This window comes from Mustela lutreola, chromosome 15 (genome assembly GCF_030435805.1).
Source record: "Mustela lutreola isolate mMusLut2 chromosome 15, mMusLut2.pri, whole genome shotgun sequence".
NCBI classification, from domain to species: Eukaryota; Metazoa; Chordata; class Mammalia; order Carnivora; family Mustelidae; genus Mustela; species Mustela lutreola.
The window spans coordinates 24,411,606-24,425,725 of record NC_081304.1 but is presented as its reverse complement, the minus strand read 5'-3'; the positions used below and the strand labels follow the sequence as shown (position 1 = coordinate 24,425,725).

Here is a 14,120-nt window from a genome sequence, read left to right as displayed (position 1 = left end):
TCCGCCTTGGAAAATAAAGGCCTCCCGCTGGCCTTGAAAGTTAACTAGTGGGCTACCGCGGCTTTGTGGGCCTCCACCAGAGTTCTGAAGCCATGGACAACCAGCAAGATTTTTTTTTTTTTTTTTTTTTTTGTATTGCAAAAAGCAAATTCTACGGATAAAACACTTAATACTCCTGCAGAAAAACGAGCAAAGGATAGGAACAGGCAGTCCGCTAAAGTAGAAATAGACATTCAAGGAAATAATATTTAACTTCGCTAATCAAAGAAACAGAAGTGAAGTGGATGGAGCAAGGTCCTATTCTAGCTCCTAGTTCCAAAAATCCATTTAATATATTGTTCTAGGATAGAGGACGTGTCAGATATTACGCTGATAAGAATAGATATAACACTTGACATTAGCTAAAAGGCCTAAAAGCTATCAGCATTTTTTTTTTTTTTTTTAAGATTTTATTTATTTAACAGCCTGAGATCACAAGTTGTCAGAAAGGCAGGCAGAGAGAGAGGGGAAGCAGAAGGAAGCAGAGGCTCCCTACTGAGCAGAGAGCTGATGGGGGACTGGATTCCAGGACCCTGAGATCATGACCTGAGCCAAAGGAAGGGGCTTTAACCCACTGAGCCACCCAGGCGCCCCTCAGAATTTTTTTATTAGTGTAAGCCAGGCGCTATCTTATACTATTGCCAGTGAAATTCTGAGTTAGGAAACCTTTCCGGAAAACAATGTGGACTGGAGGAAAATAAAACAAAATACTAATAGTTAATTCTGGATAGTGTAGTAAGGTTGATTTATATTTTTATGAGTCTATAATCACAGCAAAAGATTAAAAATCATACTAATCTGAAAGTTTAGACCTCTGGATTCTTAGAAAAATATTTTATGACGGAGATTAGGATAGCTTGCTGGCATGGTAAAATGGAAGGAATGTGGAGTTTTTTTTTTTTTTTAATATTTTATTTATTTATTTGACGGAGATAGAGATCACAGCGAGGCAGAGCAGCAGGCAAAGAGAGAAGGCGAAGCAGGCTCCCCGCTGAGCAGAGAGCCCCATGCGGGGCTGGATCCCAGGACTCTGAGATCACGACCTGAGCCAAAGGCAGCAGCTTAACCCACTGAGCCACCCAGGCGCCCCAGGAATGAATGTGGAGTTTTGAGATAACACAGGCTTGAGTTCCTGGCATGGCTCTGCCATATAAATGGATACACCTGTGTCTGAGATTACCAAATTACCAAATCTTTCTTGGCTTTAGTGTTAGAAGCTACCATTGGTTGAGGCCTCATCATATGGCAAGTATTGTGCTAAAATTCCTTCAGCTCTTAGATGATTTAATCTTTAGAACAACCCTTTAAGTAGGTATTATTATCCCCATTTTACAGATTACTTCATTTCACAGAATATCTTTCTCCAGTTTGACATCTTTGGTGAAGAGGTAAAGTCAGGATGCACATAGGTGGCTTAGTTCATTAAGCATCTGTCTTTGTCTGGGGTTGCGATCGATCATGATCCCAGGGTCCTGTGATTGAGCTGCCTCAGGCTCCCTGCTCAGTAGGAAGCCTGCTTCTCCATCTGCCCCTTCTCCCACTTAGGCATGCTCTCTCTCTCAGATAAATAAACAAAAATCTTAAAAAAAGAAGTAAAGTCAGTATATATATATATATTTTTTTTTAGATTTTATTTATTTGGCAGAAAGAAAGAACACAAACGGGGAGTAGGAGAGGGAGAAGCAGGCTTCCTGCAGAGCAGAGAGCCCAATGTGGGGCTCCATGCCATGACCCTGGGATCATGGCCTGAGCTGAAGGCAGACGCCCAACAACTGAGCCACCCAGGCACCACTAAAGTCAGTATTTGAACCCAAGTGTGTCTGGGTCCAAAGCAGAAAGTCTTAACCTAATGGCTAAGGAGGTTCTTGGGCCTCCTAAAACCTAGGAACATGTAAAAAAGGGTTAATACTACTTGCCTTATAGAAATACGAAATAAAATAAATGCGAGGCATAAGTTGGTGACTGGTGAATGTTCTCTTTCTGTTCCTACTCTAAAGAAAGTTATGTTTTTGGGGCGCCTGGGTGGCTCAGTGGGTTTAAGCCTCTGCCTTCGCTCAGGTCATGATCTCAGGGTTCTGGGATCAAGCCCCACATCAGGCTCTCTGCTCAGCAGGGAGCCTGCTTCCTCCCTTCTCTCTCTCTGCCTACTTGTGATCTCTGTCTGTCAAATAAATAAAATCTAAAAAAAGAAAGAAAGAAAGTTATATTTTGGGGACATGTGGGTGCCTCAGTCAGTTAAGTGTCTGCCTTCTGCTCAGGTCATGATCCCAGGGTCCTGGGATCGAGCCCCACATTGGGCTCTATGCTCAGTGGAAAGTCTGCTTCTCCATCTCTCTCTGCCTGGTGCTCCCCCTGCTTGTGCTCTCTCTCTCTCTCTCTAAAATAAATAAATAAAATTTTTAAAAAAGGAAAAAAAGAAAAGTTATATTTTCATGTGGATTATCTCTGTCTACATGTATTAATTTTTTTTTCAAATACAGATTTGTCATACAGCTGTACTCCTAGCATACACTCAAAGTTGTCGAGTTTGACCTACTATAATTCAGGCCGTTCAATGTGAATCTTAAAGTCTTAACTAGCAGGTTTCAAATCCTGGCACTGCCACTTATTATTGTGTGATTTGGGGCAAGGTTCTTAATCTCTTTAAGACTCAGTCTTCATCTATAAAAGAGAGATATTCCTTTTTCAACAAGATTGTTTTAAGGAGTAAATGAGATAGTATATGTGGAGGTGGACTTTTCATTATTGAACTAAAAAGTACTAGTAACCAGCAGTGGATGTGAAGTGAAAGGTAGTTGGGAAACCTCAAATCTGGCCCTGGCATCTTGGGGGGAGACAAGCTTTCTTGGAGGGGCCAAAAAAAACTGTGGGAACTCAGAGGATTGCTGTGTAGGCAGAAATGCTATTGATGAAGGTGGCAAAGAGCAAACTTGTGGATAATAAGTCAGGTGGGCCCTCTTTCCAAAGGCATTTCTGACTCTTAAAACCCTCCTTTCTTGCCTAGAGTCTTATTGCAACATCTTCTCTTTCTTCCTTTAAGCCCAGTTCCTCACTAGAAATTCACTTCAACAAACATTTTTGAACACAGATGAATAATACCAGTTTCCACCCCAAACAAACTCAAAACTAGCAAGAAAATCACGATGCAAACAAATCATTAAAACGAATCATCTTCATGGGCACCACAAGAAAACTACCTACAAAATACAAAAAAGGGAGAGACTAACTTCCTCTGGAGAGAACCAAGGGAGGCCTTTTTGAAAACAAAAAAAAATTTCTGGGTTGAATTTTGAGGATAAATATAAGTTAGCTAGATATGTCAGGGGAGAGGGTGAGAATGGATGCGGCTATTCCAGGCACAGCGAACAACATGTATAAAAACACAGGAGAGTTGGTGTATCCAATCTTAGACCAGTCAGCAATGGCCATGACATGGCACAAATGTGACTGTTGCTCTTCCGTTTCTGGCACTACAACTAAATTAAATATTCTGAGTCCTCTGACACAACACCTAAAGATGCTACTGAAAGAAAAAATATGACAAATATATTTTTAAATGCATGGCCTTGTTTTTGATAGCTAAAATAAAATGTGTTCTCTATCATATTAAATTACCAATTTTCCATAGTCCGAAAAAACACCTCCTCTCCTAAATGACCCAGCTGGTAATGATATATTCTGGGACAACAATAGCAACAAATATAAAAGGAAGGATTTTGGGGGAGGGGGGGTTAAAGAGAAAGATGACTCATGGTGATAAATGCTGGCTTTTTTTTTTTTTTTTTTTTTTTAAAGATTTTATTTATTTATTTGACAGAGAGAAATCACAAGTAGATGGAGAGGCAGGCAGAGAGAGAGAGAGGGAAGCAGGCTCCCTGCTAAGCAGAGAGCCCGATGCGGGACTCGATCCCAGGACCCTGAGATCATGACCTGAGCCGAAGGCAGCGGCTTAACCCACTGAGCCACCCAGGCGCCCCAAATGCTGGCTTTTAAATGCATAGCTGGCCTCACAAGAAAGTGAGGAAAATCCTTAGGGACCGGAAACAAAGAAAGAACATAAAACCAGAGCAGTAAACATGTTATATTAAACTGAAGCAGCCATGGCTGGGAATATGGTGGGATAGAGAAAGGAGTGTTAGTTGCAGGAAGTGAGTGGCTTGAGTTTTTTTTTTTTTTTTCAAGTAAAGTGTTTTTTTTTTTTTTTGTTTTTTTGTTTTTAAATATTTTATTTATTTAGTAGAGAGATGGAGAGAGAGCACAAGCAGGCAGAGGGAGAGAGAGAAGCAGGCTCCCTGCTGAGCAGGGAGCCCGATGTGGGGCTTGATGCAGGGCTCAATGCGGGGCTCAATGTGGGGCTCGATCTCAGGACCCTGGGATCATGACCCGAGCTGAAGGCAGCCACTTAATGACAGAGCCACCCAGGTGCCCCATTAAGGGGCTTGAGTTTTAACCCTCCATGAAGACAGAAGGGTTTGGGGTCTGTGTGAGAAAGGGAGCCGGAATTGAAATTTCCAAATAAAGCTAAGATCCTCAAAAGGCTATACTCTTTGATGGGTGGACCCCCCCCCCAAAAAAAAAATCCATCCACAGGGAGGCAACAAGGAAGCTTATCTACCTATTCCCTGCTCTGGGTGAAACACACACACACACACACACACACTCACCCCTTTCCTAAGAATTTGTAACTACAGGATTATATTTTATGCTGATTTTGAATTTAAATCTATGCCCTGGGGCACCTGGGTGGCTCAGTCATTAGACTCGAGACTAAGACTAACACTGGGGGCGCCTGGGTGGCTCAGTGGGTTAAAGCCTCTGCCTTTGGCTCAGGCCCTGGTCTCAGGGTCCTGAGATCGAGCCCTGCATCGGGCTCTCTGCTCAGCAGGGAGCCTGCTTCCCCCTCTCTTTCTGCCTGCTTCTCTGCCTACTTGTGATCTGTCTCTGTCAAATAAATAAATAAAAATCTTAAAAAAAAAAAAAAAAGACTAAGACTGAGTCTTAGACTCAGGTCATGATCCCTGAGTCCCGGAATCAAGCCCCACATCGCATGGTGCTCCCTGCTCAGTGGGAAGCCTGCTTCTTCCTCTCCCACTCTCCCTGCTTCTGTTCCCTCTCTTGCTGTGTCTCTCTCTATCAAATAAATAAATAAAATCTTAAAAAAACAAACAAACAACCTATGCCCTGTTGGGTACCTGGCTGGCTCAGTTGGTAGGACATGTGACTCAACGTCAGCGGGGAGAGTTCAAGCCCCATTTGGGCATCGGATTACTTATAAAACCACATTATAGAAAAAAATATCTATACGTTGTTGTCCAGGAATGTCCAAGATAAGGAATTGGCAATTAAAAGTGGTGCTGGACTAGAGATGCCCTTGAGCTAAAACAGTGTGAAACTCCTTCTTTGGACCCAGGCAGGATTGCCACAATAACGGAAAAAGTGATCTCCATAAAGAAATAATCCACAAGGAGCAAAGATGAGAACACGCAGCAAACGGCAAGAATTTCAGATAACACAATTTTTTTAAAAGATTTTATTTATTTTGGGGCGCCTGGGTGGCTCAGTGAGTTAAGCTGCTGCCTTCGGCTCGGGTCATGATCCCAGGGTCCTGGGATCGGCCCCCGCATCGGGCTCTCTGCTCAGCGGGAAGCCTGCTTCCCCTCCTCTCTCTCAGCCTGCCTCTCTGCCTGCTTGTGATCTCTGTCAAATAAATAAGTAAAATCATAGAACAGTGCTTGGCACATAGGGTCCCTGATGCATTTGTTATTATTTATCTATTTTTAAATATTTTACTTATTTATTTGACAGAGAGAGTGAGAGAGCACAAGCAGGAGGAGTGGCAGAGGGAGAGGGGGAAGCAGGCTCCCCATTGAGCAGGAAGGCTGATGTGGGGTTCCATCCTAGGACACTGGGATCACGACCTGAGCCAAAGGCAGATGCTTAGCTGACTGAGCCACCCACACATCCCAAACTTGTTATTATTTAAAATTGAATAAGTTTTCAGGTTTCTGCAGGGCTTTGTTGAAGGACAGCAAAACTATCCTTCACAAATTATAGTAGAAATTAATCAGTAGTAGAAATTAATCACTAGCAGAACTGAGCTATAAGAAATAATAAAAGGAGTCCTTCAGGCTGAAATGAGAGGACACTGGACAATAACTCATACCCACAGTACTAGTAAGTGTAAGCACACAGGTAAATATAAAAGACGATATAATGTGGGGGCGCCTGCGTGGCTCAGTGGGTTAAGCCTCTGCCTTCGGCTCAGGTCATGATTCCAGGGTCCTGGGATCGAGCCCTACATCAGGCTCTCTGCTCAGCAGGGAGTCTGCTTCCTCCTCTCTCTCTGCCTGCCTCTCTGCGTACTTGTGATCTCTCTCTCTGTCATATAAATAAATAAAATCTTGAAAAAAAAAGATTCTCTCTCTCAAAAAAAAAGACGATATAATGTGTTTTTGTTTGTAACTTTTTTCTCTTCTGTCTTACTTAAAAGACAATTACATAAGAAATAATTATAAAGCTGTGTTAAAGGGCTTTATAATATCTAAAGACATAATTTGTATGACAGTAAGTATACAAAGGAGAGTGAGGGAATTAAGCCATATTGGAGTTAGGTTTTGGCATATTATTATTATTTTTTAAAAAAAGATTTTATTTATTTATTTGCCAGAGATCACAAGTAGGCAGAGAGGCAGGGGGAAGCAGGCTCCCTGCTGAGCAGAGAGCCCGATGCGAGGCTTGATCCCAGAACTCTGGGACCATTACCCGAGCCGAAGGCAGAGGCTTTAACCCACTGAGCCATCTAGGCACCCCAAGTTTTTGCATATTATTGAAATTAAGTTAGTATTAATTTGAAGTAGAGTGTTTTAAGTTAAGCTGCTAATTGAAATCCCCACAGCAGCCATTAAATAATAACTAAGGAAATACAGTGAAAGAAACAAGAGAATTAAAATGACATACTAGAAATGTCTATTTAACCCAAAAGAAAAAATTCACAAGTATGTGGAAATTAAATGATATGCTCCTAGATAGCTAATGGGTCAAAGAAGAATCATGAGAGAAATTAGAAAATGCTTTAAGATAAATGAAAATGAAAACATATGTACCAAGCTTTATAGGATGCAGCTAAGGCTGTGCTTAAGGGTAAATTTACAGCTGTTAACACCTATATTAAAAAAGAGGGATGGGGCGCCTGGGTGGCTCAGTGGATTAAGCCGCTGCCTTCGGCTCAGGTCATGATCTCAGTGTCCTGGGATTGAGCCCCGCATCGGGCTCTTTGCTCAGAGGGAGCCTGCTTCTCTCTCTCTCTCTCTCTCTCTCTCTCTGCCTGACTCTCCACCGACTTGTGATCTCTCTCTCTGTCAAATAAATAAATAAAATCTTTAAAAAAAATAAAATAAAATAAAAAAGAGGGATGATCTCAAATCAATTACCCACTCTTCCACCATAAGAAACTAGAAAAAAGGGGGCACCTGGGTGGCTCAGTTGGTTGAGGGACTGCTTTCAGCTTGGGTCATGATCTTAGGGTCCTGGGATCAAGTCCCACATCGGGCTCCCTGCTCAGCGGGGAGTCTACTTCTCCCTCTTCCACTCTCCCTGCTTGTTCTTTCTCTCTCTCTGTGTCAAATAAAATAAAATAAAATAAAATAAAATAAAATAAAATAAACTAGAAAAAAGAGAAGCAAACTAAACCCAGAACAAGCAGAAAAGAAGGAAATAATAAAGATAACATGAAAATAGGGATGCCTGGGTGGCTCAGTTGGTTAAGTGGCTGCCTTTGGCTCAGGTCATGATCCCAGGGTCCTGGGATTGAGTGCCGTATTGGGCTCCTTGCTTGGCAGGGAGCCTGTTTCTCCCTCTGCCTCTGCCTGCCACTCTGCCTGCTTGTGCTCTCTTTCTCTCTGACAAATAAATAAATAAAATCTTTTTAAAAAAAAAAAGATAACATGAGGGGCACCTGGGTGGCTCAGTTGGTTGAGCGACTGCCTTCAGCTCAGGTCATGATCCCGGAGTCCCGGGATCGAGTCCCACATCAGGCTCCAGCTCCACGGGGAGTCTGCTTCACCCTCTGACCTTCTACCCTCTCATGCTCTCTCTCTCTGTCTCTTTCTCAAATAAAAAAAAAAAATCTTAAAAAAAAAAGATAACATGAAAATAAATGAAATAGAAAATAGATGGTAGAGAAAATCAACAAAACTAAAAGTTGATTCTTGGGCAAGATTAACTATGTTTTTTATTTATTTTATTATTTTTTTAAAAGATTTTATTTATTTATTTATTTGACACACACAGAGAGATCACAAGTAGGCAGAGAGACAGGCAGAGAGAGAGGGAAACAGCCTCCCTGCTGAGCAGAGAGCCCAATGCAGGGCTCGATGCGGGATTCAATCCCAGGACCCTGAGATCATGACCTGAGCCGAAGGCAGAGGCTTTAACCCACTGAGCCTCCCAGAGAAAGAAAGAGGGCATAATCAGGGGAGCAGCAGGCAGAGAGAGAGAGAGAGGGAGAAACACGTTCCCTGCTGAGCAAGGAGCCCAATGTGGGACTCGATCTCAGGACCCTGGGATCATGACTTAAGACAAAGGCAGACGCTTAACCAACTGAGCCACCTAGGCATCCCAAGATTAACTATATTGACAAACCTTTAGGTAGAGTAACCAAGAAAACCAGAAGACTCAAATTACCAAGAACAGGAGTGAAAGAGGAAGCATCACTACTGACCTTATAGAAATAAAATGGATTATAAGGGAATACTATGAACAATTATATTCCAACAAATTAGACAACTTAGATGACATGGACAAATTCCTAGAAAGTCACAAACTGTTGAAACTGACTTAAGAAGAAAGAGGAAATTTTGAGGTACCTGGCTGGCTCAGTTGGAAGAGCAAGGGTTGTGAGTTCAAGTCCCACACTGGATGTAGAGAGTAGTCAAATAAATAAAGAAATTTTAGGGGCGCCTGGGTGGCTCAGTGGGTTAAAGCCTCTGCCTTCAGCTCAGGTCATGATCTCAGGGTCCTGGGATAGATCCCCACATCGGGCTTCCTGCTTGGTGGGAAGCCCGCTTCTTCCTCTCCCACTCGTACTGCTTGTATTCCCTCTCTTGCTGGGTCTTTCTCTATCAAATAAATAAATTAAATCTTAAAAAAAAAAAAAAGAAAAGAAAAGTCCAGGTCCAGACGGCTTCACCCATTAATTCTACCAAATGCTTAATGAAGAATTAACATCAGTCCTTTACAAACTCTTAAGAACATAGAAGAGCATAGGAGGCAGCACTTCTCAACTCATTCTGTGAAACCTATAGTACACTGCTATCAAAACCAGATAATAAGATCACAAGAAAACCCCAAGCCAAATATCTTTTATGAATATGGACACAAGGGCCCTCAACAAAATACTAGCACATCAAATCCAGCACCATATAAAAAGGATTATAAACCATTACAGAATGACATTTATCCCAGGAATGCAAGGTTAGTTTAACACACTAAACAATTAATGCAATATAGCATTTTAATATAATAAAGAGCAAAAACCCCATGACCATCTCCATAAATACAGGAAAAGCATTGACAAAATACAACATACTTTCATGATAAAAAAAATTCAATGAATTCAATAAAAAAAATTCAAATTCTAGGAATAGAAGGGACTCTTTGCAGTAAGGATTCAATACAATCCCTGTGAAAATCCCAGCTGGCTTCTTTGGAGAAATTGAAGAGCTAGGGGGTGCTTGAGTGGCTCATTTGGTTAAGCATCTGCCTTTGGATCAGGTCGTGATCCTGGGGTCCTGTGATCTGCTCCTCCCCCTGTTTGTGCTTGCTCTCTCTCTCTCTGGCTCTGCACTCTCTCTCTCTCAAATAAATAAATAAAATCTTAAAAAAAAAAAAAAAAGAAAGAAATGCGGGACGCCTGGGTGGCTCAGTTGGTTGGGCAGCTGCCTTCGGCTCAGGTCATGATCCTAGTGTCCTGGGATCGAGTCCACATTGGGCTCCTTGCTCAGCAGGGAGCCTGCTTCTCCCTCTGCCTCTGCCTGCCATTCTGTCTGCCTGTGCTCGCTCGCTCTCCCTCTCTCTCTCTGACAAATAAATAAAATCTTTAAAAAAAAAAAATGGAAGAGCTGATGCTAAAATCCAAATGAAAATTCAAAGCATGGGGGTGCCGGGGTGGCTCAGTGGGTTAAGCCGCTGCCTTCGGCTCAAGTCATGATCTCAGAGTCCTGGGATCGAGTCTCGCATCGGGCTCTCTGCTCAGCAGGGAGCAGCCTGCTTCCTCCTTTCTCTCTCTCTCTCTGCCTGCCTCTCTGCCTACTTGCAATCTCTCTCTGTCAAATAAATAAATAAAATCTTTAAAAAAAAAAAAAGAAAATTCAAAGCATGCAATCTTGAAAACAATCTTGAAAAAGAAGGACAAAGTTGGAGGACTCATACATCCCAATTTCAAGACTTACTGCAGGTGACAGTACTCAGGACAGTGTGGTACTAGTGTAAGGAGAGATGACAGATCAAGGTAAAAAAAGGAAGAGTCCAGTAATAAATCCTTACATTTATAGTCAGCTCATTTGCACAAAGGGTTCTAAGACAGGGGCACTTGGGTGGCTCAGTGGGTTAAAGTCTCTGCCTTCGGCTCAGGTCATGATCCAGGGTCCTGGAATCAAGCTCCGCATCGGGCTCTCTGCTCAGCAGGGAGCCTGCTTCCTCCTCTCTCTCTGCCAGCCTCTCTGCCTGCTTGTGATCTCTGTCTGTCAAATGAATAAATAAAATCTTTAAAAAAAAAGTGTTCTAAGACAGCTCCATAGGGAAAAGAATACTGTGTCAACTAATAGTGCCAGGGAAACCAGATACCTGCACACAGAAGGATAAAGCTGGATCCCAGCCTCACACCAGGTACAGAAACTAGCACAAAATCCACAACAGACCAGGGCGCCTGGGTGGCTCAGTGGGTTAAAGCCTCTGCCTGGGATCCTGAGGTCCTGGGATTGAGCCCTGCATCAGGCTCTCTGCTCAGTGGGGAGCCTACTTCCTCCTCTCTCTGCCTACCTGTGATCTCTATCTGTCAAATAAATAAGTAAAATCTTTTAAAAAAAATCCATGACAGACCTAAACATAGAGCTAAAACTATAATACTCTTAGAAGAAAAGTGGTATAAATCTTCCTGACCTTGGATTAAGGCTGTATTTCCTTAGATATGATACCAAAAGCACAAATGACAAAAGACAAAATACGTAAATGGGACATAATTAATATTAAACCCTTTTGTGTTTCAAAGGACACCAGCAAGACAGTGAGAGGACAACCCACATAAACAAGAAAATTTTTGCAAATCATAGATTTAGTAAGGGACTTAAGTGTAAAATATATGAAGAACTCTTATAACTCAGTAAACAAACAAACAAACCAAACCTAATTTATAAATAGGCAAATGATCTGAAGAGACATTTCCCTTTCAAAAATATATAAATGGCCAGGGATGCCTGGATGGCTCAGTCAGGTAAGCCTCTGCCTTCGGCCCAGGTCATGATCTTGAGGTCCTGGGATTGAGCACCTCATCAGGCTCTCTGCTCAGCAGGGAGCCTGCTTCCCCCTCTCTCTCTGCCTGCTGCTCTGCCTACTTGTGATCTCTCTCTGTCAAAGAAATAAATAAATAAAATCTTTAAAAAATAACAAAATGATGAAAATGTTCTAAACCTGACCATGGGGTGCCTGGGTGGCTCAGTGGGTTAAGCCACTGCCTTCGGCTCAGGTCATGATCCCAGGGTCCTGGGATCGAGTCCCGCATCGGGCTCTCTGCTCAGCAGGGAGCCTGCTTCCCCCTCTCTCTCTGCCTGCCTCTCTGCCTACTTGTGATCTCTCTCTGTCAAATAAATAAATAAATTCTTTAAAAATAAATAAATAAATAAATAAATAAACCTGACCATGGTGCTGATTGCTCAACTCTTTTGAATATCCTAAAAACTCTTGAATTGTAAATTTCAAGTAGTCGAATTATATGTTATGTAAATTGTGAAAAGTTTAGAGATTAAAAAAATTTTTTCTAAGCTATACAACCATGTCAATGTATTTAATTCCACTAATTTGTACACTTAAAAATGTTTAAAATGGTAAATTTGCTATGTATATTTAACTACAATTATAAATATATACATGTATATCACACATACATGCAATACACACGACAATATGGAGGAAAATAGATCGAAGTGATATGTAAATATTTTTTAATGGCATGTCACAACTCCTAGACAGAGAGAGAAAAACAGAAAAATCTGAAAGATACATCTATTAACAATGGTTTCCTGAGGTGCCTGGGTGGCTCAGTCGGTTAAGCCTTTACCTTTGGCTGTGATCATAGTCCTGGGGTCCTGGAGTCGAGCCCCACGTTGGGGGTCCCTGCTCAGCGGAGAGTCTGCTTCTCCCTCTCCCTCTGCTCACCCCCTCCTCACGTTCTCTCTCTCACTCTCTCAAACAAATAAATAAAAATCTTTAAAAACAAAACAAAACAAAACAAAACAAAACATTGATTTCCTCTGGGTTTTTAGGTTGTAAAGTAATAGATGCTTTAATTAATCTATTTTTTACTTTTTTGCATTGTCGAAGTTGTACAAAATCATATGTATTACACATTTACTTTGAAAGACCAAATATATTAGTTAATGATAAAAACGTACCTCTTGGGTGAACATGGGATAATGTATAGAGATATTAAATCACTATGTTGTACACCTGAAATTAGTGTATCATTGCATGTTAATTATACTCAAATAAAAAATTAAATTTATAGAAGTGCCTGGGTGGCTCAGTTGGTTAAGTGTCTGCCTTCAGCTCAGGTCATTGATCTCAGGGTCCTGGGATTGAGCCTCACTTCGGGCTCCCTGTTCTGTGAAGAACCTGCTACTTCCTCTCCCACTCCCTCTGCTTGTGCTTGCATGCTCTCTCTCGCTTGCTCTCTCAGTGTCAAAAAAATAAATAAAATCTTTAAAAAAATTAAATTTATAAATAAATAAATAAATGGCATACAAATTCAGAAGAAAGTATACATTCTGGTTCAAGGTTAAAAAAAAGAATGAGTATAGATAGAGAAGTTCAAGGAGGGAGCTTTGGGCACCCCAATACTGAGAGGTCAGGGAAATGAGAACTGGCAAAGGAGGCTGAGAAGGAATGGTTAGCGAAGTAGGAGGATAATTAAAGCAGAGTGTTGTCTTGAAAGTCAAATGGAGAGTTTTTTTTTTTTTTTTAAGATTTCCTTTTATTTATTTGACACACAGAGATCACAAGTAGGCAGAAAGGCAGGCAGAGAGAGAGGTGGAAGCAGGCTCCCCTCGGAGCAAAGAGCACAATGCGGGGCTTGTTCCCAGGACCCTGAGATCATGACCTGAACCAAAGGGAGAGACTTTAACCCACTGAGCCACCCAGGCCCCTGAAGTGTGTTTTAAGGAGGCAGTGATCAGGGTACCTGGGTGGCTCAGTTGGTTAAGCAACAGCCTTTAGCTCAGGTCATGATTCCCAGAGTCCTGGGATGAAGTCCCACATTGAACTCCCAGTTCAGCGGGGAGTCTGCTTCTCCCTCACCCTCTCCTGCTCCCCCTGCTCCTGTGCATGCTCTTTCTCTCAAATAAATAAATAATTGTTTTTGTTTGTTTGAAGATTTTATTTATTTATTTGATAGAGAGAGAGAGAGAGAGCGCACAAGCAGGGGGAGCGGGAGATGGAGAAGCAGGCTCCCCGCTAAGCAAGGAGCCCAATGCAGGACTCAGATTCTAGGATGCTGAGATCATGACCTGAGCCGAAGGCAGACGCCCAACTGACTGAGCCACCCAGGTGTCCCAGGAAATAAAATCTTAAAAAGAAAAATAAAAAGAAAGGAAGGAAAGATCAAGTAGATGAGGTCTAGACTTGACCTCTGAATGTGGAAGCCTAGAGGTGATTGGTGAACTTCACAAGAGAAATTTTGTGGATCCCTGGGTGTGAAAAATGACTGGGGTGGGTTTAAGAACATAGTTATCTGGGGGGCAGCACCTGGGTGGTTCAGTTGGTTAAACCTCTGCTATCAGCTCAGATCATGATCTCAAGGTCCTGGGATCAAG

At 42.0% G+C, this 14,120-nt stretch overlaps 1 non-coding gene across 1 annotated transcript; it reads right to left on the bottom strand.

Moving 5' to 3' along the window:
• Window positions 1-239: 239 nt before the first annotated feature.
• LOC131817300 (U2 spliceosomal RNA) lies at window positions 240-421 on the bottom strand. Its single transcript, XR_009348483.1, has one exon. It is a non-coding gene; the product is annotated as a U2 spliceosomal RNA (small nuclear RNA).
• Window positions 422-14,120: the final 13,699 nt, after the last annotated feature.